At 35.8% G+C, this 20,948-nt stretch overlaps 17 non-coding genes across 17 annotated transcripts; all 17 read right to left on the reverse strand.

Annotated features, from left to right (window-relative positions):
- Positions 1-34: 34 nt before the first annotated feature.
- LOC139508105 (5S ribosomal RNA) lies at positions 35-152 on the reverse strand. Its single transcript, XR_011661055.1, has one exon. It is a non-coding gene; the product is annotated as a 5S ribosomal RNA (ribosomal RNA).
- A 138-nt stretch (positions 153-290) lies between these two features.
- On the reverse strand, positions 291-410 carry LOC139508106 (5S ribosomal RNA). The gene has a single exon (XR_011661056.1). It is a non-coding gene; the product is annotated as a 5S ribosomal RNA (ribosomal RNA).
- A 1,969-nt stretch (positions 411-2,379) lies between these two features.
- LOC139508080 (5S ribosomal RNA) lies at positions 2,380-2,498 on the reverse strand. Its single transcript, XR_011661029.1, has one exon. It is a non-coding gene; the product is annotated as a 5S ribosomal RNA (ribosomal RNA).
- A 138-nt stretch (positions 2,499-2,636) lies between these two features.
- On the reverse strand, positions 2,637-2,755 carry LOC139508117 (5S ribosomal RNA). The gene has a single exon (XR_011661067.1). It is a non-coding gene; the product is annotated as a 5S ribosomal RNA (ribosomal RNA).
- Positions 2,756-4,715: 1,960 nt separating this feature from the next.
- LOC139508129 (5S ribosomal RNA) lies at positions 4,716-4,834 on the reverse strand. Its single transcript, XR_011661079.1, has one exon. It is a non-coding gene; the product is annotated as a 5S ribosomal RNA (ribosomal RNA).
- A 138-nt stretch (positions 4,835-4,972) lies between these two features.
- LOC139508142 (5S ribosomal RNA) lies at positions 4,973-5,091 on the reverse strand. The gene has a single exon (XR_011661091.1). It is a non-coding gene; the product is annotated as a 5S ribosomal RNA (ribosomal RNA).
- A 1,971-nt stretch (positions 5,092-7,062) lies between these two features.
- LOC139508154 (5S ribosomal RNA) lies at positions 7,063-7,181 on the reverse strand. The gene has a single exon (XR_011661103.1). It is a non-coding gene; the product is annotated as a 5S ribosomal RNA (ribosomal RNA).
- Positions 7,182-7,319: 138 nt separating this feature from the next.
- Positions 7,320-7,438, reverse strand: LOC139508087 (5S ribosomal RNA). Its single transcript, XR_011661036.1, has one exon. It is a non-coding gene; the product is annotated as a 5S ribosomal RNA (ribosomal RNA).
- Positions 7,439-9,409: 1,971 nt separating this feature from the next.
- LOC139508099 (5S ribosomal RNA) lies at positions 9,410-9,528 on the reverse strand. Its single transcript, XR_011661048.1, has one exon. It is a non-coding gene; the product is annotated as a 5S ribosomal RNA (ribosomal RNA).
- Positions 9,529-9,666: 138 nt separating this feature from the next.
- On the reverse strand, positions 9,667-9,785 carry LOC139508109 (5S ribosomal RNA). Its single transcript, XR_011661058.1, has one exon. It is a non-coding gene; the product is annotated as a 5S ribosomal RNA (ribosomal RNA).
- Positions 9,786-11,756: 1,971 nt separating this feature from the next.
- LOC139508110 (5S ribosomal RNA) lies at positions 11,757-11,875 on the reverse strand. Its single transcript, XR_011661059.1, has one exon. It is a non-coding gene; the product is annotated as a 5S ribosomal RNA (ribosomal RNA).
- Positions 11,876-12,013: 138 nt separating this feature from the next.
- Positions 12,014-12,132, reverse strand: LOC139508111 (5S ribosomal RNA). The gene has a single exon (XR_011661060.1). It is a non-coding gene; the product is annotated as a 5S ribosomal RNA (ribosomal RNA).
- A 1,971-nt stretch (positions 12,133-14,103) lies between these two features.
- LOC139508112 (5S ribosomal RNA) lies at positions 14,104-14,222 on the reverse strand. Its single transcript, XR_011661061.1, has one exon. It is a non-coding gene; the product is annotated as a 5S ribosomal RNA (ribosomal RNA).
- Positions 14,223-16,193: 1,971 nt separating this feature from the next.
- On the reverse strand, positions 16,194-16,312 carry LOC139508113 (5S ribosomal RNA). The gene has a single exon (XR_011661062.1). It is a non-coding gene; the product is annotated as a 5S ribosomal RNA (ribosomal RNA).
- Positions 16,313-16,450: 138 nt separating this feature from the next.
- LOC139508114 (5S ribosomal RNA) lies at positions 16,451-16,569 on the reverse strand. Its single transcript, XR_011661064.1, has one exon. It is a non-coding gene; the product is annotated as a 5S ribosomal RNA (ribosomal RNA).
- A 1,971-nt stretch (positions 16,570-18,540) lies between these two features.
- LOC139508115 (5S ribosomal RNA) lies at positions 18,541-18,659 on the reverse strand. The gene has a single exon (XR_011661065.1). It is a non-coding gene; the product is annotated as a 5S ribosomal RNA (ribosomal RNA).
- Positions 18,660-18,797: 138 nt separating this feature from the next.
- LOC139508116 (5S ribosomal RNA) lies at positions 18,798-18,916 on the reverse strand. The gene has a single exon (XR_011661066.1). It is a non-coding gene; the product is annotated as a 5S ribosomal RNA (ribosomal RNA).
- Between the last annotated feature and the right edge of the window lie 2,032 nt (positions 18,917-20,948).

The following is a 20,948-nucleotide window of genomic DNA, read 5'->3' on the forward strand; positions in this document are numbered from 1 at the left end:
GTTTGGTAGGAATGCAAAATTATAAGTAAAAAAATGTCTACAACACCCGGTATTCCCAGGCGGTCACCCATCCAAGTACTAACCGGCTCGACGTTGCTTAACTTCGGTGATCGGACGAGAACCGGTGTTTTCAACGTGATATGGTCGTAGACACAGAAGTGTTAAAATTTTTGATATATAAGGTTAGGTAGTAGCATTTTTGAAAAGAAATTTATATAAAACAGATTTTTTCAGAAGCAAAACTTTACATTAATTGTTTGGTAGAAATGCAAAATTATAGGTACAAAAAATGTCTACAACACCCGGTATTCCCAGGCGGTCACCCATCCAAGTACTAACCGGGCTCGACGTTGCTTAACTTCGGTGATCGGACGAGAACCGGTGTTTTCAACGTGATATGGTCCGTAGACACAGAAGTGTCAAAATGTTTGATATATAAAGTTAGGAAGTAGCAATTTTGAACAGATCTAGAATTTGTATAAAAAAAAATTTCAGGTTTAAGATAGAAGCAAAACTAAACACTTACTGCACGATCCAGAGAGTGGAAGATAGTAAAACTAGGCAAGTACACATGGACTTTATAGTAGAAAAAAATTGCAGAGAAGACAGAGAGATTTAGAATATGGGACAAGCTATATTTTATTTGTGACTAATACCATGCAACAATTTCAGACTCTTTTTGAAAATTTTGGTAGCCCTTAAAAGGGCTGTTTAAGCTTTAAAAGCATCAGGATGCTTCCTTTATTTACTTCTTCTTTGGTGTCTTTGCCTTCTTTGGTTTAGCTGCAGCCTTTGTCTTCTTGGGAGATTTTGTGGCTTTCTTTGCAGATTTGGCAGCAGGTTTTGCAGCAGGTTTCTTTGCAGCTGGTTTCTTTGCTTTTGGTTTAGCTGCTTTCTTTTCACCTGCTGGTTTCTTTGCTGCAGGTTTCTTTGCGGCAGTCTTTTTGGTAGGTGTCTTTGCCTTCTTTGGCTTGGCGGCTTTAGGTTTAACTACTTTCTTTGCTGGTTTCTTAGCTGGTTTAGCCACTTCCCCAATCTTAAAGCTTCCAGAAGCGCGGTACCCTTCGACTGTTTCAAGCTATTGCTCTTCACTCCTGATTTCAGAGCTAACTTCAAGTGAGTGTTTACTGTTTTTGCATCGCTACCAACGCTGAAGTTTGCTAAGATATACTTAAGGATGGCTTGACGGCTGGAGCCTCCACGCTCTTTCAAAGCAGATATAGCCTTTCCGACCATCTCGCTGTATTTTGGATGAGTAGCTACTTTCTTTGGTTTAGCTGCAACTTTCTTCTTTGGTGACTTAGCTGGGTCTTTACTACTGGTGCTGGTGCGTCTGACATTTTGCGGTTTTGGTTGTTGAACGATGTGTGCGAATGAACGACAGATTACAATGTTTTCCAAACCTCACTGACATAGTGTAATTATCTATCTAACGCGGACCTCGACGAGAGCACCCTTAAACTTTCATGACAATCTAATTCAAACAGATCGACAAGAAAATCTGTGTGCTTGTTCGACAAGTTTTAATCATTTGTTTCAAATAAATTGTACGTTTTTGATATATAAATCATACACGAAAATCTTCAGCAGGAATTTTTCTTTCAGAATATGTCATAAGAATTAAACAAAATACCACGAGTAAAGAAATATTTACGATTAATGTACAACTTGTCAATTTCTCTCGTGCGATTCTTCATCAGAAAACGTGTTGTATTATTTCACAAAAACTAGATTGTGCCGTAAAAATGATATACCTTTGTAGTAAAATCATTTCTTTATATGTTTTTGCTTTCAGATATACGTAGAAATAAAGAGACTTCCCAAAAATTTAGATTTTGCCTTCGATATGAAAGCACACAAAGATGGCAAACTTCGAAAGCGGGACTTCCTTGACCGAGATGAAAGACGTTTCAAATATTCGAATTTTTTACTGGAACTTTACAAGCTATAATTAGTATTTATTGTTTATTATTTGTTTTTGCTATAATGAATTTTTGCTAATCAGAATTCTTTCAGAAAAATAGTGAATCATATAAGCCCTGGTCAAAAAGAAAGAGGCGATTTCAAATGACGACAAAAGGCGGATACCATATTATCACAGACGACCTAATTTAAAAAAAATATATATATATGTAGCCACATGCATGTGGAAGGAGTGGAATTCTTAAGTGTATATAACTTGACTTGCATGTATTTCACGTAAAAATATTTCACCATGCAGATGGGTATTGAAAAATAAATAAATTTATGAATGATTTATTTTCTGTTTTCTTCATTCATTGATAGCTAGATATGTTGAATATTACATCCAAGTAAATTAGTAAAAAAAATCATAGAACAATTATGTTTGGTAGGAATGCAAAATTATAAGTAAAAAAATGTCTACAACACCCGGTATTCCCAGGCGGTCACCCATCCAAGTACTAACCGGGCTCGACGTTGCTTAACTTCGGTGATCGGACGAGAACCGGTGTTTTCAACGTGATATGGTCGTAGACACAGAAGTGTTAAAATTTTTGATATATAAGGTTAGGTAGTAGCATTTTTGAAAAGAAATTTATATAAAACAGATTTTTTCAGAAGCAAAACTTTACATTAATTGTTTGGTAGAAATGCAAAATTATAGGTACAAAAAATGTCTACAACACCCGGTATTCCCAGGCGGTCACCCATCCAAGTACTAACCGGGCTCGACGTTGCTTAACTTCGGTGATCGGACGAGAACCGGTGTTTTCAACGTGATATGGTCGTAGACACAGAAGTGTCAAAATGTTTGATATATAAAGTTAGGAAGTAGCAATTTTGAACAGATTCTAGAATTTGTATAAAAAAAAATTTCAGGTTTAAGATAGAAGCAAAACTAAACACTTACTGCACGATCCAGAGAGTGGAAGATAGTAAAACTAGGCAAGTACACATGGACTTTATAGTAGAAAAAAATTGCAGAGAAGACAGAGAGATTTAGAATATGGGACAAGCTATATTTTATTTGTGACTAATACCATGCAACAATTTCAGACTCTTTTTGAAAAATTTTGGTAGCCCTTAAAAGGGCTGTTTAAGCTTTAAAAGCATCAGGATGCTTCCTTTATTTACTTCTTCTTTGGTGTCTTTGCCTTCTTTGGTTTAGCTGCAGCCTTTGTCTTCTTGGGAGATTTTGTGGCTTTCTTTGCAGATTTGGCAGCAGGTTTCTTTGCAGCTGGTTTCTTTGCTTTTGGTTTAGCTGCTTTCTTTTCACCTGCTGGTTTCTTTGCTGCAGGTTTCTTTGCGGCAGTCTTTTTGGTAGGTGTCTTTGCCTTCTTTGGCTTGGCGGCTTTAGGTTTAACTACTTTCTTTGCTGGTTTCTTAGCTGGTTTAGCCACTTCCCCAATCTTAAAGCTTCCAGAAGCGCCGGTACCCTTCGACTGTTTCAAGCTATTGCTCTTCACTCCTGATTTCAGAGCTAACTTCAAGTGAGTGTTTACTGTTTTTGCATCGCTACCAACGCTGAAGTTTGCTAAGATATACTTAAGGATGGCTTGACGGCTGGAGCCTCCACGCTCTTTCAAAGCAGATATAGCCTTTCCGACCATCTCGCTGTATTTTGGATGAGTAGCTACTTTCTTTGGTTTAGCTGCAACTTTCTTCTTTGGTGACTTAGCTGGGGTCTTTACTACTGGTGCTGGTGCGTCTGACATTTTGCGGTTTTGGTTGTTGAACGATGTGTGCGAATGAACGACAGATTACAATGTTTTCCAAACCTCACTGACATAGTGTAATTATCTATCTAACGCGGACCTCGACGAGAGCACCCTTAAACTTTCATGACAATCTAATTCAAACAGATCGACAAGAAAATCTGTGTGCTTGTTCGACAAGTTTTAATCATTTGTTTCAAATAAATTGTACGTTTTGATATATAAATCATACACGAAAATCTTCAGCAGGAATTTTTCTTTCAGAATATGTCATAAGAATTAAACAAAATACCACGAGTAAAGAAATATTTACGATTAATGTACAACTTGTCAATTTCTCTCGTGCGATTCTTCATCAGAAAACGTGTTGTATTATTTCACAAAAACTAGATTGTGCCGTAAAAATGATATACCTTTGTAGTAAAATCATTTCTTTATATGTTTTTGCTTTCAGATATACGTAGAAATAAAGAGACTTCCCAAAAATTTAGATTTTGCCTTCGATATGAAAGCACACAAAGATGGCAAACTTCGAAAGCGGGACTTCCTTGACCGAGATGAAAGACGTTTCAAATATTCGAATTTTTTACTGGAACTTTACAAGCTATAATTAGTATTTATTGTTTATTATTTGTTTTTGCTATAATGAATTTTTGCTAATCAGAATTCTTTCAGAAAAATAGTGAATCATATAAGCCCTGGTCAAAAAGAAAGAGGCGATTTCAAATGACGACAAAAGGCGGATACCATATTATCACAGACGACCTAATTTAAAAAAAAAATATATATATGTAGCCACATGCATGTGGAAGGAGTGGAATTCTTAAGTGTATATAACTTGACTTGCATGTATTTCACGTAAAAATATTTCACCATGCAGATGGGTATTGAAAAATAAATAAATTTATGAATGATTTATTTTCTGTTTTCTTCATTCATTGATAGCTAGATATGTTGAATATTACATCCAAGTAAATTAGTAAAAAAAATCATAGAACAATTATGTTTGGTAGGAATGCAAAATTATAAGTAAAAAAATGTCTACAACACCCGGTATTCCCAGGCGGTCACCCATCCAAGTACTAACCGGGCTCGACGTTGCTTAACTTCGGTGATCGGACGAGAACCGGTGTTTTCAACGTGATATGGTCGTAGACACAGAAGTGTTAAAATTTTTGATATATAAGGTTAGGTAGTAGCATTTTTGAAAAGAAATTTATATAAAACAGATTTTTTCAGAAGCAAAACTTTACATTAATTGTTTGGTAGAAATGCAAAATTATAGGTACAAAAAATGTCTACAACACCCGGTATTCCCAGGCGGTCACCCATCCAAGTACTAACCGGGCTCGACGTTGCTTAACTTCGGTGATCGGACGAGAACCGGTGTTTTCAACGTGATATGGTCGTAGACACAGAAGTGTCAAAATGTTTGATATATAAAGTTAGGAAGTAGCAATTTTGAACAGATCTAGAATTTGTATAAAAAAAAATTTCAGGTTTAAGATAGAAGCAAAACTAAACACTTACTGCACGATCCAGAGAGTGGAAGATAGTAAAACTAGGCAAGTACACATGGACTTTATAGTAGAAAAAAATTGCAGAGAAGACAGAGAGATTTAGAATATGGGACAAGCTATATTTTATTTGTGACTAATACCATGCAACAATTTCAGACTCTTTTTGAAAAATTTTGGTAGCCCTTAAAAGGGCTGTTTAAGCTTTAAAAGCATCAGGATGCTTCCTTTATTTACTTCTTCTTTGGTGTCTTTGCCTTCTTTGGTTTAGCTGCAGCCTTTGTCTTCTTGGGAGATTTTGTGGCTTTCTTTGCAGATTTGGCAGCAGGTTTTGCAGCAGGTTTCTTTGCAGCTGGTTTCTTTGCTTTTGGTTTAGCTGCTTTCTTTTCACCTGCTGGTTTCTTTGCTGCAGGTTTCTTTGCGGCAGTCTTTTTGGTAGGTGTCTTTGCCTTCTTTGGCTTGGCGGCTTTAGGTTTAACTACTTTCTTTGCTGGTTTCTTAGCTGGTTTAGCCACTTCCCCAATCTTAAAGCTTCCAGAAGCGCCGGTACCCTTCGACTGTTTCAAGCTATTGCTCTTCACTCCTGATTTCAGAGCTAACTTCAAGTGAGTGTTTACTGTTTTTGCATCGCTACCAACGCTGAAGTTTGCTAAGATATACTTAAGGATGGCTTGACGGCTGGAGCCTCCACGCTCTTTCAAAGCAGATATAGCCTTTCCGACCATCTCGCTGTATTTTGGATGAGTAGCTACTTTCTTTGGTTTAGCTGCAACTTTCTTCTTTGGTGACTTAGCTGGGGTCTTTACTACTGGTGCTGGTGCGTCTGACATTTTGCGGTTTTGGTTGTTGAACGATGTGTGCGAATGAACGACAGATTACAATGTTTTCCAAACCTCACTGACATAGTGTAATTATCTATCTAACGCGGACCTCGACGAGAGCACCCTTAAACTTTCATGACAATCTAATTCAAACAGATCGACAAGAAAATCTGTGTGCTTGTTCGACAAGTTTTAATCATTTGTTTCAAATAAATTGTACGTTTTGATATATAAATCATACACGAAAATCTTCAGCAGGAATTTTTCTTTCAGAATATGTCATAAGAATTAAACAAAATACCACGAGTAAAGAAATATTTACGATTAATGTACAACTTGTCAATTTCTCTCGTGCGATTCTTCATCAGAAAACGTGTTGTATTATTTCACAAAAACTAGATTGTGCCGTAAAAATGATATACCTTTGTAGTAAAATCATTTCTTTATATGTTTTTGCTTTCAGATATACGTAGAAATAAAGAGACTTCCCAAAAATTTAGATTTTGCCTTCGATATGAAAGCACACAAAGATGGCAAACTTCGAAAGCGGGACTTCCTTGACCGAGATGAAAGACGTTTCAAATATTCGAATTTTTTACTGGAACTTTACAAGCTATAATTAGTATTTATTGTTTATTATTTGTTTTTGCTATAATGAATTTTTGCTAATCAGAATTCTTTCAGAAAAATAGTGAATCATATAAGCCCTGGTCAAAAAGAAAGAGGCGATTTCAAATGACGACAAAAGGCGGATACCATATTATCACAGACGACCTAATTTAAAAAAAAAATATATATATGTAGCCACATGCATGTGGAAGGAGTGGAATTCTTAAGTGTATATAACTTGACTTGCATGTATTTCACGTAAAAATATTTCACCATGCAGATGGGTATTGAAAAATAAATAAATTTATGAATGATTTATTTTCTGTTTTCTTCATTCATTGATAGCTAGATATGTTGAATATTACATCCAAGTAAATTAGTAAAAAAAATCATAGAACAATTATGTTTGGTAGGAATGCAAAATTATAAGTAAAAAAATGTCTACAACACCCGGTATTCCCAGGCGGTCACCCATCCAAGTACTAACCGGGCTCGACGTTGCTTAACTTCGGTGATCGGACGAGAACCGGTGTTTTCAACGTGATATGGTCGTAGACACAGAAGTGTTAAAATTTTTGATATATAAGGTTAGGTAGTAGCATTTTTGAAAAGAAATTTATATAAAACAGATTTTTTCAGAAGCAAAACTTTACATTAATTGTTTGGTAGAAATGCAAAATTATAGGTACAAAAAATGTCTACAACACCCGGTATTCCCAGGCGGTCACCCATCCAAGTACTAACCGGGCTCGACGTTGCTTAACTTCGGTGATCGGACGAGAACCGGTGTTTTCAACGTGATATGGTCGTAGACACAGAAGTGTCAAAATGTTTGATATATAAAGTTAGGAAGTAGCAATTTTGAACAGATCTAGAATTTGTATAAAAAAAAATTTCAGGTTTAAGATAGAAGCAAAACTAAACACTTACTGCACGATCCAGAGAGTGGAAGATAGTAAAACTAGGCAAGTACACATGGACTTTATAGTAGAAAAAAATTGCAGAGAAGACAGAGAGATTTAGAATATGGGACAAGCTATATTTTATTTGTGACTAATACCATGCAACAATTTCAGACTCTTTTTGAAAAATTTTGGTAGCCCTTAAAAGGGCTGTTTAAGCTTTAAAAGCATCAGGATGCTTCCTTTATTTACTTCTTCTTTGGTGTCTTTGCCTTCTTTGGTTTAGCTGCAGCCTTTGTCTTCTTGGGAGATTTTGTGGCTTTCTTTGCAGATTTGGCAGCAGGTTTTGCAGCAGGTTTCTTTGCAGCTGGTTTCTTTGCTTTTGGTTTAGCTGCTTTCTTTTCACCTGCTGGTTTCTTTGCTGCAGGTTTCTTTGCGGCAGTCTTTTTGGTAGGTGTCTTTGCCTTCTTTGGCTTGGCGGCTTTAGGTTTAACTACTTTCTTTGCTGGTTTCTTAGCTGGTTTAGCCACTTCCCCAATCTTAAAGCTTCCAGAAGCGCCGGTACCCTTCGACTGTTTCAAGCTATTGCTCTTCACTCCTGATTTCAGAGCTAACTTCAAGTGAGTGTTTACTGTTTTTGCATCGCTACCAACGCTGAAGTTTGCTAAGATATACTTAAGGATGGCTTGACGGCTGGAGCCTCCACGCTCTTTCAAAGCAGATATAGCCTTTCCGACCATCTCGCTGTATTTTGGATGAGTAGCTACTTTCTTTGGTTTAGCTGCAACTTTCTTCTTTGGTGACTTAGCTGGGGTCTTTACTACTGGTGCTGGTGCGTCTGACATTTTGCGGTTTTGGTTGTTGAACGATGTGTGCGAATGAACGACAGATTACAATGTTTTCCAAACCTCACTGACATAGTGTAATTATCTATCTAACGCGGACCTCGACGAGAGCACCCTTAAACTTTCATGACAATCTAATTCAAACAGATCGACAAGAAAATCTGTGTGCTTGTTCGACAAGTTTTAATCATTTGTTTCAAATAAATTGTACGTTTTGATATATAAATCATACACGAAAATCTTCAGCAGGAATTTTTCTTTCAGAATATGTCATAAGAATTAAACAAAATACCACGAGTAAAGAAATATTTACGATTAATGTACAACTTGTCAATTTCTCTCGTGCGATTCTTCATCAGAAAACGTGTTGTATTATTTCACAAAAACTAGATTGTGCCGTAAAAATGATATACCTTTGTAGTAAAATCATTTCTTTATATGTTTTTGCTTTCAGATATACGTAGAAATAAAGAGACTTCCCAAAAATTTAGATTTTGCCTTCGATATGAAAGCACACAAAGATGGCAAACTTCGAAAGCGGGACTTCCTTGACCGAGATGAAAGACGTTTCAAATATTCGAATTTTTTACTGGAACTTTACAAGCTATAATTAGTATTTATTGTTTATTATTTGTTTTTGCTATAATGAATTTTTGCTAATCAGAATTCTTTCAGAAAAATAGTGAATCATATAAGCCCTGGTCAAAAAGAAAGAGGCGATTTCAAATGACGACAAAAGGCGGATACCATATTATCACAGACGACCTAATTTAAAAAAAAAATATATATATGTAGCCACATGCATGTGGAAGGAGTGGAATTCTTAAGTGTATATAACTTGACTTGCATGTATTTCACGTAAAAATATTTCACCATGCAGATGGGTATTGAAAAATAAATAAATTTATGAATGATTTATTTTCTGTTTTCTTCATTCATTGATAGCTAGATATGTTGAATATTACATCCAAGTAAATTAGTAAAAAAAATCATAGAACAATTATGTTTGGTAGGAATGCAAAATTATAAGTAAAAAAATGTCTACAACACCCGGTATTCCCAGGCGGTCACCCATCCAAGTACTAACCGGGCTCGACGTTGCTTAACTTCGGTGATCGGACGAGAACCGGTGTTTTCAACGTGATATGGTCGTAGACACAGAAGTGTTAAAATTTTTGATATATAAGGTTAGGTAGTAGCATTTTTGAAAAGAAATTTATATAAAACAGATTTTTTCAGAAGCAAAACTTTACATTAATTGTTTGGTAGAAATGCAAAATTATAGGTACAAAAAATGTCTACAACACCCGGTATTCCCAGGCGGTCACCCATCCAAGTACTAACCGGGCTCGACGTTGCTTAACTTCGGTGATCGGACGAGAACCGGTGTTTTCAACGTGATATGGTCGTAGACACAGAAGTGTCAAAATGTTTGATATATAAAGTTAGGAAGTAGCAATTTTGAACAGATCTAGAATTTGTATAAAAAAAAATTTCAGGTTTAAGATAGAAGCAAAACTAAACACTTACTGCACGATCCAGAGAGTGGAAGATAGTAAAACTAGGCAAGTACACATGGACTTTATAGTAGAAAAAAATTGCAGAGAAGACAGAGAGATTTAGAATATGGGACAAGCTATATTTTATTTGTGACTAATACCATGCAACAATTTCAGACTCTTTTTGAAAAATTTTGGTAGCCCTTAAAAGGGCTGTTTAAGCTTTAAAAGCATCAGGATGCTTCCTTTATTTACTTCTTCTTTGGTGTCTTTGCCTTCTTTGGTTTAGCTGCAGCCTTTGTCTTCTTGGGAGATTTTGTGGCTTTCTTTGCAGATTTGGCAGCAGGTTTTGCAGCAGGTTTCTTTGCAGCTGGTTTCTTTGCTTTTGGTTTAGCTGCTTTCTTTTCACCTGCTGGTTTCTTTGCTGCAGGTTTCTTTGCGGCAGTCTTTTTGGTAGGTGTCTTTGCCTTCTTTGGCTTGGCGGCTTTAGGTTTAACTACTTTCTTTGCTGGTTTCTTAGCTGGTTTAGCCACTTCCCCAATCTTAAAGCTTCCAGAAGCGCCGGTACCCTTCGACTGTTTCAAGCTATTGCTCTTCACTCCTGATTTCAGAGCTAACTTCAAGTGAGTGTTTACTGTTTTTGCATCGCTACCAACGCTGAAGTTTGCTAAGATATACTTAAGGATGGCTTGACGGCTGGAGCCTCCACGCTCTTTCAAAGCAGATATAGCCTTTCCGACCATCTCGCTGTATTTTGGATGAGTAGCTACTTTCTTTGGTTTAGCTGCAACTTTCTTCTTTGGTGACTTAGCTGGGGTCTTTACTACTGGTGCTGGTGCGTCTGACATTTTGCGGTTTTGGTTGTTGAACGATGTGTGCGAATGAACGACAGATTACAATGTTTTCCAAACCTCACTGACATAGTGTAATTATCTATCTAACGCGGACCTCGACGAGAGCACCCTTAAACTTTCATGACAATCTAATTCAAACAGATCGACAAGAAAATCTGTGTGCTTGTTCGACAAGTTTTAATCATTTGTTTCAAATAAATTGTACGTTTTGATATATAAATCATACACGAAAATCTTCAGCAGGAATTTTTCTTTCAGAATATGTCATAAGAATTAAACAAAATACCACGAGTAAAGAAATATTTACGATTAATGTACAACTTGTCAATTTCTCTCGTGCGATTCTTCATCAGAAAACGTGTTGTATTATTTCACAAAAACTAGATTGTGCCGTAAAAATGATATACCTTTGTAGTAAAATCATTTCTTTATATGTTTTTGCTTTCAGATATACGTAGAAATAAAGAGACTTCCCAAAAATTTAGATTTTGCCTTCGATATGAAAGCACACAAAGATGGCAAACTTCGAAAGCGGGACTTCCTTGACCGAGATGAAAGACGTTTCAAATATTCGAATTTTTTACTGGAACTTTACAAGCTATAATTAGTATTTATTGTTTATTATTTGTTTTTGCTATAATGAATTTTTGCTAATCAGAATTCTTTCAGAAAAATAGTGAATCATATAAGCCCTGGTCAAAAAGAAAGAGGCGATTTCAAATGACGACAAAAGGCGGATACCATATTATCACAGACGACCTAATTTAAAAAAAAAATATATATATGTAGCCACATGCATGTGGAAGGAGTGGAATTCTTAAGTGTATATAACTTGACTTGCATGTATTTCACGTAAAAATATTTCACCATGCAGATGGGTATTGAAAAATAAATAAATTTATGAATGATTTATTTTCTGTTTTCTTCATTCATTGATAGCTAGATATGTTGAATATTACATCCAAGTAAATTAGTAAAAAAAATCATAGAACAATTATGTTTGGTAGGAATGCAAAATTATAAGTAAAAAAATGTCTACAACACCCGGTATTCCCAGGCGGTCACCCATCCAAGTACTAACCGGGCTCGACGTTGCTTAACTTCGGTGATCGGACGAGAACCGGTGTTTTCAACGTGATATGGTCGTAGACACAGAAGTGTTAAAATTTTTGATATATAAGGTTAGGTAGTAGCATTTTTGAAAAGAAATTTATATAAAACAGATTTTTTCAGAAGCAAAACTTTACATTAATTGTTTGGTAGAAATGCAAAATTATAGGTACAAAAAATGTCTACAACACCCGGTATTCCCAGGCGGTCACCCATCCAAGTACTAACCGGGCTCGACGTTGCTTAACTTCGGTGATCGGACGAGAACCGGTGTTTTCAACGTGATATGGTCGTAGACACAGAAGTGTCAAAATGTTTGATATATAAAGTTAGGAAGTAGCAATTTTGAACAGATCTAGAATTTGTATAAAAAAAAATTTCAGGTTTAAGATAGAAGCAAAACTAAACACTTACTGCACGATCCAGAGAGTGGAAGATAGTAAAACTAGGCAAGTACACATGGACTTTATAGTAGAAAAAAATTGCAGAGAAGACAGAGAGATTTAGAATATGGGACAAGCTATATTTTATTTGTGACTAATACCATGCAACAATTTCAGACTCTTTTTGAAAAATTTTGGTAGCCCTTAAAAGGGCTGTTTAAGCTTTAAAAGCATCAGGATGCTTCCTTTATTTACTTCTTCTTTGGTGTCTTTGCCTTCTTTGGTTTAGCTGCAGCCTTTGTCTTCTTGGGAGATTTTGTGGCTTTCTTTGCAGATTTGGCAGCAGGTTTTGCAGCAGGTTTCTTTGCAGCTGGTTTCTTTGCTTTTGGTTTAGCTGCTTTCTTTTCACCTGCTGGTTTCTTTGCTGCAGGTTTCTTTGCGGCAGTCTTTTTGGTAGGTGTCTTTGCCTTCTTTGGCTTGGCGGCTTTAGGTTTAACTACTTTCTTTGCTGGTTTCTTAGCTGGTTTAGCCACTTCCCCAATCTTAAAGCTTCCAGAAGCGCCGGTACCCTTCGACTGTTTCAAGCTATTGCTCTTCACTCCTGATTTCAGAGCTAACTTCAAGTGAGTGTTTACTGTTTTTGCATCGCTACCAACGCTGAAGTTTGCTAAGATATACTTAAGGATGGCTTGACGGCTGGAGCCTCCACGCTCTTTCAAAGCAGATATAGCCTTTCCGACCATCTCGCTGTATTTTGGATGAGTAGCTACTTTCTTTGGTTTAGCTGCAACTTTCTTCTTTGGTGACTTAGCTGGGGTCTTTACTACTGGTGCTGGTGCGTCTGACATTTTGCGGTTTTGGTTGTTGAACGATGTGTGCGAATGAACGACAGATTACAATGTTTTCCAAACCTCACTGACATAGTGTAATTATCTATCTAACGCGGACCTCGACGAGAGCACCCTTAAACTTTCATGACAATCTAATTCAAACAGATCGACAAGAAAATCTGTGTGCTTGTTCGACAAGTTTTAATCATTTGTTTCAAATAAATTGTACGTTTTGATATATAAATCATACACGAAAATCTTCAGCAGGAATTTTTCTTTCAGAATATGTCATAAGAATTAAACAAAATACCACGAGTAAAGAAATATTTACGATTAATGTACAACTTGTCAATTTCTCTCGTGCGATTCTTCATCAGAAAACGTGTTGTATTATTTCACAAAAACTAGATTGTGCCGTAAAAATGATATACCTTTGTAGTAAAATCATTTCTTTATATGTTTTTGCTTTCAGATATACGTAGAAATAAAGAGACTTCCCAAAAATTTAGATTTTGCCTTCGATATGAAAGCACACAAAGATGGCAAACTTCGAAAGCGGGACTTCCTTGACCGAGATGAAAGACGTTTCAAATATTCGAATTTTTTACTGGAACTTTACAAGCTATAATTAGTATTTATTGTTTATTATTTGTTTTTGCTATAATGAATTTTTGCTAATCAGAATTCTTTCAGAAAAATAGTGAATCATATAAGCCCTGGTCAAAAAGAAAGAGGCGATTTCAAATGACGACAAAAGGCGGATACCATATTATCACAGACGACCTAATTTAAAAAAAAAATATATATATGTAGCCACATGCATGTGGAAGGAGTGGAATTCTTAAGTGTATATAACTTGACTTGCATGTATTTCACGTAAAAATATTTCACCATGCAGATGGGTATTGAAAAATAAATAAATTTATGAATGATTTATTTTCTGTTTTCTTCATTCATTGATAGCTAGATATGTTGAATATTACATCCAAGTAAATTAGTAAAAAAAATCATAGAACAATTATGTTTGGTAGGAATGCAAAATTATAAGTAAAAAAATGTCTACAACACCCGGTATTCCCAGGCGGTCACCCATCCAAGTACTAACCGGGCTCGACGTTGCTTAACTTCGGTGATCGGACGAGAACCGGTGTTTTCAACGTGATATGGTCGTAGACACAGAAGTGTCAAAATGTTTGATATATAAAGTTAGGAAGTAGCAATTTTGAACAGATCTAGAATTTGTATAAAAAAAATTTTCAGGTTTAAGATAGAAGCAAAACTAAACACTTACTGCACGATCCAGAGAGTGGAAGATAGTAAAACTAGGCAAGTACACATGGACTTTATAGTAGAAAAAAATTGCAGAGAAGACAGAGAGATTTAGAATATGGGACAAGCTATATTTTATTTGTGACTAATACCATGCAACAATTTCAGACTCTTTTTGAAAAATTTTGGTAGCCCTTAAAAGGGCTGTTTAAGCTTTAAAAGCATCAGGATGCTTCCTTTATTTACTTCTTCTTTGGTGTCTTTGCCTTCTTTGGTTTAGCTGCAGCCTTTGTCTTCTTGGGAGATTTTGTGGCTTTCTTTGCAGATTTGGCAGCAGGTTTTGCAGCAGGTTTCTTTGCAGCTGGTTTCTTTGCTTTTGGTTTAGCTGCTTTCTTTTCACCTGCTGGTTTCTTTGCTGCAGGTTTCTTTGCGGCAGTCTTTTTGGTAGGTGTCTTTGCCTTCTTTGGCTTGGCGGCTTTAGGTTTAACTACTTTCTTTGCTGGTTTCTTAGCTGGTTTAGCCACTTCCCCAATCTTAAAGCTTCCAGAAGCGCCGGTACCCTTCGACTGTTTCAAGCTATTGCTCTTCACTCCTGATTTCAGAGCTAACTTCAAGTGAGTGTTTACTGTTTTTGCATCGCTACCAACGCTGAAGTTTGCTAAGATATACTTAAGGATGGCTTGACGGCTGGAGCCTCCACGCTCTTTCAAAGCAGATATAGCCTTTCCGACCATCTCGCTGTATTTTGGATGAGTAGCTACTTTCTTTGGTTTAGCTGCAACTTTCTTCTTTGGTGACTTAGCTGGGGTCTTTACTACTGGTGCTGGTGCGTCTGACATTTTGCGGTTTTGGTTGTTGAACGATGTGTGCGAATGAACGACAGATTACAATGTTTTCCAAACCTCACTGACATAGTGTAATTATCTATCTAACGCGGACCTCGACGAGAGCACCCTTAAACTTTCATGACAATCTAATTCAAACAGATCGACAAGAAAATCTGTGTGCTTGTTCGACAAGTTTTAATCATTTGTTTCAAATAAATTGTACGTTTTGATATATAAATCATACACGAAAATCTTCAGCAGGAATTTTTCTTTCAGAATATGTCATAAGAATTAAACAAAATACCACGAGTAAAGAAATATTTACGATTAATGTACAACTTGTCAATTTCTCTCGTGCGATTCTTCATCAGAAAACGTGTTGTATTATTTCACAAAAACTAGATTGTGCCGTAAAAATGATATACCTTTGTAGTAAAATCATTTCTTTATATGTTTTTGCTTTCAGATATACGTAGAAATAAAGAGACTTCCCAAAAATTTAGATTTTGCCTTCGATATGAAAGCACACAAAGATGGCAAACTTCGAAAGCGGGACTTCCTTGACCGAGATGAAAGACGTTTCAAATATTCGAATTTTTTACTGGAACTTTACAAGCTATAATTAGTATTTATTGTTTATTATTTGTTTTTGCTATAATGAATTTTTGCTAATCAGAATTCTTTCAGAAAAATAGTGAATCATATAAGCCCTGGTCAAAAAGAAAGAGGCGATTTCAAATGACGACAAAAGGCGGATACCATATTATCACAGACGACCTAATTTAAAAAAAAAATATATATATGTAGCCACATGCATGTGGAAGGAGTGGAATTCTTAAGTGTATATAACTTGACTTGCATGTATTTCACGTAAAAATATTTCACCATGCAGATGGGTATTGAAAAATAAATAAATTTATGAATGATTTATTTTCTGTTTTCTTCATTCATTGATAGCTAGATATGTTGAATATTACATCCAAGTAAATTAGTAAAAAAAATCATAGAACAATTATGTTTGGTAGGAATGCAAAATTATAAGTAAAAAAATGTCTACAACACCCGGTATTCCCAGGCGGTCACCCATCCAAGTACTAACCGGGCTCGACGTTGCTTAACTTCGGTGATCGGACGAGAACCGGTGTTTTCAACGTGATATGGTCGTAGACACAGAAGTGTTAAAATTTTTGATATATAAGGTTAGGTAGTAGCATTTTTGAAAAGAAATTTATATAAAACAGATTTTTTCAGAAGCAAAACTTTACATTAATTGTTTGGTAGAAATGCAAAATTATAGGTACAAAAAATGTCTACAACACCCGGTATTCCCAGGCGGTCACCCATCCAAGTACTAACCGGGCTCGACGTTGCTTAACTTCGGTGATCGGACGAGAACCGGTGTTTTCAACGTGATATGGTCGTAGACACAGAAGTGTCAAAATGTTTGATATATAAAGTTAGGAAGTAGCAATTTTGAACAGATCTAGAATTTGTATAAAAAAAAATTTCAGGTTTAAGATAGAAGCAAAACTAAACACTTACTGCACGATCCAGAGAGTGGAAGATAGTAAAACTAGGCAAGTACACATGGACTTTATAGTAGAAAAAAATTGCAGAGAAGACAGAGAGATTTAGAATATGGGACAAGCTATATTTTATTTGTGACTAATACCATGCAACAATTTCAGACTCTTTTTGAAAAATTTTGGTAGCCCTTAAAAGGGCTGTTTAAGCTTTAAAAGCATCAGGATGCTTCCTTTATTTACTTCTTCTTTGGTGTCTTTGCCTTCTTTGGTTTAGCTGCAGCCTTTGTCTTCTTGGGAGATTTTGTGGCTTTCTTTGCAGATTTGGCAGCAGGTTTTGCAGCAGGTTTCTTTGCAGCTGGTTTCTTTGCTTTTGGTTTAGCTGCTTTCTTTTCACCTGCTGGTTTCTTTGCTGCAGGTTTCTTTGCGGCAGTCTTTTTGGTAGGTGTCTTTGCCTTCTTTGGCTTGGCGGCTTTAGGTTTAACTACTTTCTTTGCTGGTTTCTTAGCTGGTTTAGCCACTTCCCCAATCTTAAAGCTTCCAGAAGCGCCGGTACCCTTCGACTGTTTCAAGCTATTGCTCTTCACTCCTGATTTCAGAGCTAACTTCAAGTGAGTGTTTACTGTTTTTGCATCGCTACCAACGCTGAAGTTTGCTAAGCTATACTTAAGGATGGCTTGACGGCTGGAGCCTCCACGCTCTTTCAAAGCAGATATAGCCTTTCCGACCATCTCGCTGTATTTTGGATGAGTAGCTACTTTCTTTGGTTTAGCTGCAACTTTCTTCTTTGGTGACTTAGCTGGGGTCTTTACTACTGGTGCTGGTGCGTCTGACATTTTGCGGTTTTGGTTGTTGAACGATGTGTGCGAATGAACGACAGATTACAATGTTTTCCAAACCTCACTGACATAGTGTAATTATCTATCTAACGCGGACCTCGACGAGAGCACCCTTAAACTTTCATGACAATCTAATTCAAACAGATCGACAAGAAAATCTGTGTGCTTGTTCGACAAGTTTTAATCATTTGTTTCAAATAAATTGTACGTTTTGATATATAAATCATACACGAAAATCTTCAGCAGGAATTTTTCTTTCAGAATATGTCATAAGAATTAAACAAAATACCACGAGTAAAGAAATATTTACGATTAATGTACAACTTGTCAATTTCTCTCGTGCGATTCTTCATCAGAAAACGTGTTGTATTATTTCACAAAAACTAGATTGTGCCGTAAAAATGATATACCTTTGTAGTAAAATCATTTCTTTATATGTTTTTGCTTTCAGATATACGTAGAAATAAAGAGACTTCCCAAAAATTTAGATTTTGCCTTCGATATGAAAGCACACAAAGATGGCAAACTTCGAAAGCGGGACTTCCTTGACCGAGATGAAAGACGTTTCAAATATTCGAATTTTTTACTGGAACTTTACAAGCTATAATTAGTATTTATTGTTTATTATTTGTTTTTGCTATAATGAATTTTTGCTAATCAGAATTCTTTCAGAAAAATAGTGAATCATATAAGCCCTGGTCAAAAAGAAAGAGGCGATTTCAAATGACGACAAAAGGCGGATACCATATTATCACAGACGACCTAATTTAAAAAAAATATATATATATGTAGCCACATGCATGTGGAAGGAGTGGAATTCTTAAGTGTATATAACTTGACTTGCATGTATTTCACGTAAAAATATTTCACCATGCAGATGGGTATTGAAAAATAAATAAATTTATGAATGATTTATTTTCTGTTTTCTTCATTCATTGATAGCTAGATATGTTGAATATTACATCCAAGTAAATTAGTAAAAAAAATCATAGAACAATTATGTTTGGTAGGAATGCAAAATTATAAGTAAAAAAATGTCTACAACACCCGGTATTCCCAGGCGGTCACCCATCCAAGTACTAACCGGGCTCGACGTTGCTTAACTTCGGTGATCGGACGAGAACCGGTGTTTTCAACGTGATATGGTCGTAGACACAGAAGTGTTAAAATTTTTGATATATAAGGTTAGGTAGTAGCATTTTTGAAAAGAAATTTATATAAAACAGATTTTTTCAGAAGCAAAACTTTACATTAATTGTTTGGTAGAAATGCAAAATTATAGGTACAAAAAATGTCTACAACACCCGGTATTCCCAGGCGGTCACCCATCCAAGTACTAACCGGGCTCGACGTTGCTTAACTTCGGTGATCGGACGAGAACCGGTGTTTTCAACGTGATATGGTCGTAGACACAGAAGTGTCAAAATGTTTGATATATAAAGTTAGGAAGTAGCAATTTTGAACAGATCTAGAATTTGTATAAAAAAAAATTTCAGGTTTAAGATAGAAGCAAAACTAAACACTTACTGCACGATCCAGAGAGTGGAAGATAGTAAAACTAGGCAAGTACACATGGACTTTATAGTAGAAAAAAATTGCAGAGAAGACAGAGAGATTTAGAATATGGGACAAGCTATATTTTATTTGTGACTAATACCATGCAACAATTTCAGACTCTTTTTGAAAAATTTTGGTAGCCCTTAAAAGGGCTGTTTAAGCTTTAAAAGCATCAGGATGCTTCCTTTATTTACTTCTTCTTTGGTGTCTTTGCCTTCTTTGGTTTAGCTGCAGCCTTTGTCTTCTTGGGAGATTTTGTGGCTTTCTTTGCAGATTTGGCAGCAGGTTTTGCAGCAGGTTTCTTTGCAGCTGGTTTCTTTGCTTTTGGTTTAGCTGCTTTCTTTTCACCTGCTGGTTTCTTTGCTGCAGGTTTCTTTGCGGCAGTCTTTTTGGTAGGTGTCTTTGCCTTCTTTGGCTTGGCGGCTTTAGGTTTAACTACTTTCTTTGCTGGTTTCTTAGCTGGTTTAGCCACTTCCCCAATCTTAAAGCTTCCAGAAGCGCCGGTACCCTTCGACTGTTTCAAGCTATTGCTCTTCACTCCTGATTTCAGAGCTAACTTCAAGTGAGTGTTTACTGTTTTTGCATCGCTACCAACGCTGAAGTTTGCTAAGATATACTTAAGGATGGCTTGACGGCTGGAGCCTCCACGCTCTTTCAAAGCAGATATAGCCTTTCCGACCATCTCGCTGTATTTTGGATGAGTAGCTACTTTCTTTGGTTTAGCTGCAACTTTCTTCTTTGGTGACTTAGCTGGGGTCTTTACTACTGGTGCTGGTGCGTCTGACATTTTGCGGTTTTGGTTGTTGAACGATGTGTGCGAATGAACGACAGATTACAATGTTTTCCAAACAACAAATGGAAGTTTTTAACGACCTTGACTGGCTATACAGCCCTTGCACGGTCGGCCCTGGCTTGCGCCTTTTTGGGCATTAAATAATTTATATTTTTTACCATGTGGTAATTTAGATAATTTATAATGATAAGAAAATTTAATAAAAGCAAAAAAAATTTAAAAAGCAAAATTTTAGATAAATAAATGAATGAAAAAAGTAAAATATTTAAGATTAAGTAAATAATAAAATAATAAAATAATAAAAAATAATAAAAGAATATAAAATTAAATATAATAAAATAATATAGAAATAATTTTGTATAAAAATAAAAATAAAATAAAACAAAATAAATAAATAATTATTAAACACGGGGCCACCGGAAGTAGGAACAGGAGGAAAGCTTGGCCAAGTAAACAGCAGTGAACGGCAGCAACGTTGTCCTGGTACACCAGCAGCCAAGTAAAGAGCGGATAATTTTGATATGCCAAATTGTGTATGTGAATTTATATGCCAAATATTATGTATAAACCACAATAAGCCTAAATTAGTGTATGTGAGTTTTGCAAAAATAATTAGATGGATGTTTTGTATGTACTAGAAAAAAAGAAAAGTGAAATAAAATAAAATAAAATAAATAAAAACCAAAGGGTGTATGTAAATTTTGACTGCTTTGTGCTAGCCTACCGTAGTTGCAGGACTTTAGAGTGCTAGTACACTGGAACACTTATCCGCAGGAAGACAGTGCCCCACGCTAATTAAAACTGGATTAGCGCAAACCAGATCTTGCGAAGTACCATTTTTAAGTCTTAGATTTGACTAGCGGCTTAATGACATGAAAAATTTATATAATGACCAAAAGTAGAAACAAAAATAATTTGGGGTGCCGCGAATTTGGAAAAAAAAAGCCAAAGGTTATCGTGCGTTCTTGTTTAGTTAGCATAATTTTAATAGTTTAATTAACTTATCCCTACAGTCAGTTTATCTAATTTTAAATATGTTAAGTTATTTCAAAGGATTAATTTTTATTATTTTTTTATTTTTTTAAAATCATAT

Source organism: Mytilus edulis, unplaced genomic scaffold (assembly GCF_963676685.1).
Source record: "Mytilus edulis unplaced genomic scaffold, xbMytEdul2.2 SCAFFOLD_120, whole genome shotgun sequence".
In the NCBI taxonomy this organism is placed as follows: Eukaryota; Metazoa; Mollusca; class Bivalvia; order Mytilida; family Mytilidae; genus Mytilus; species Mytilus edulis.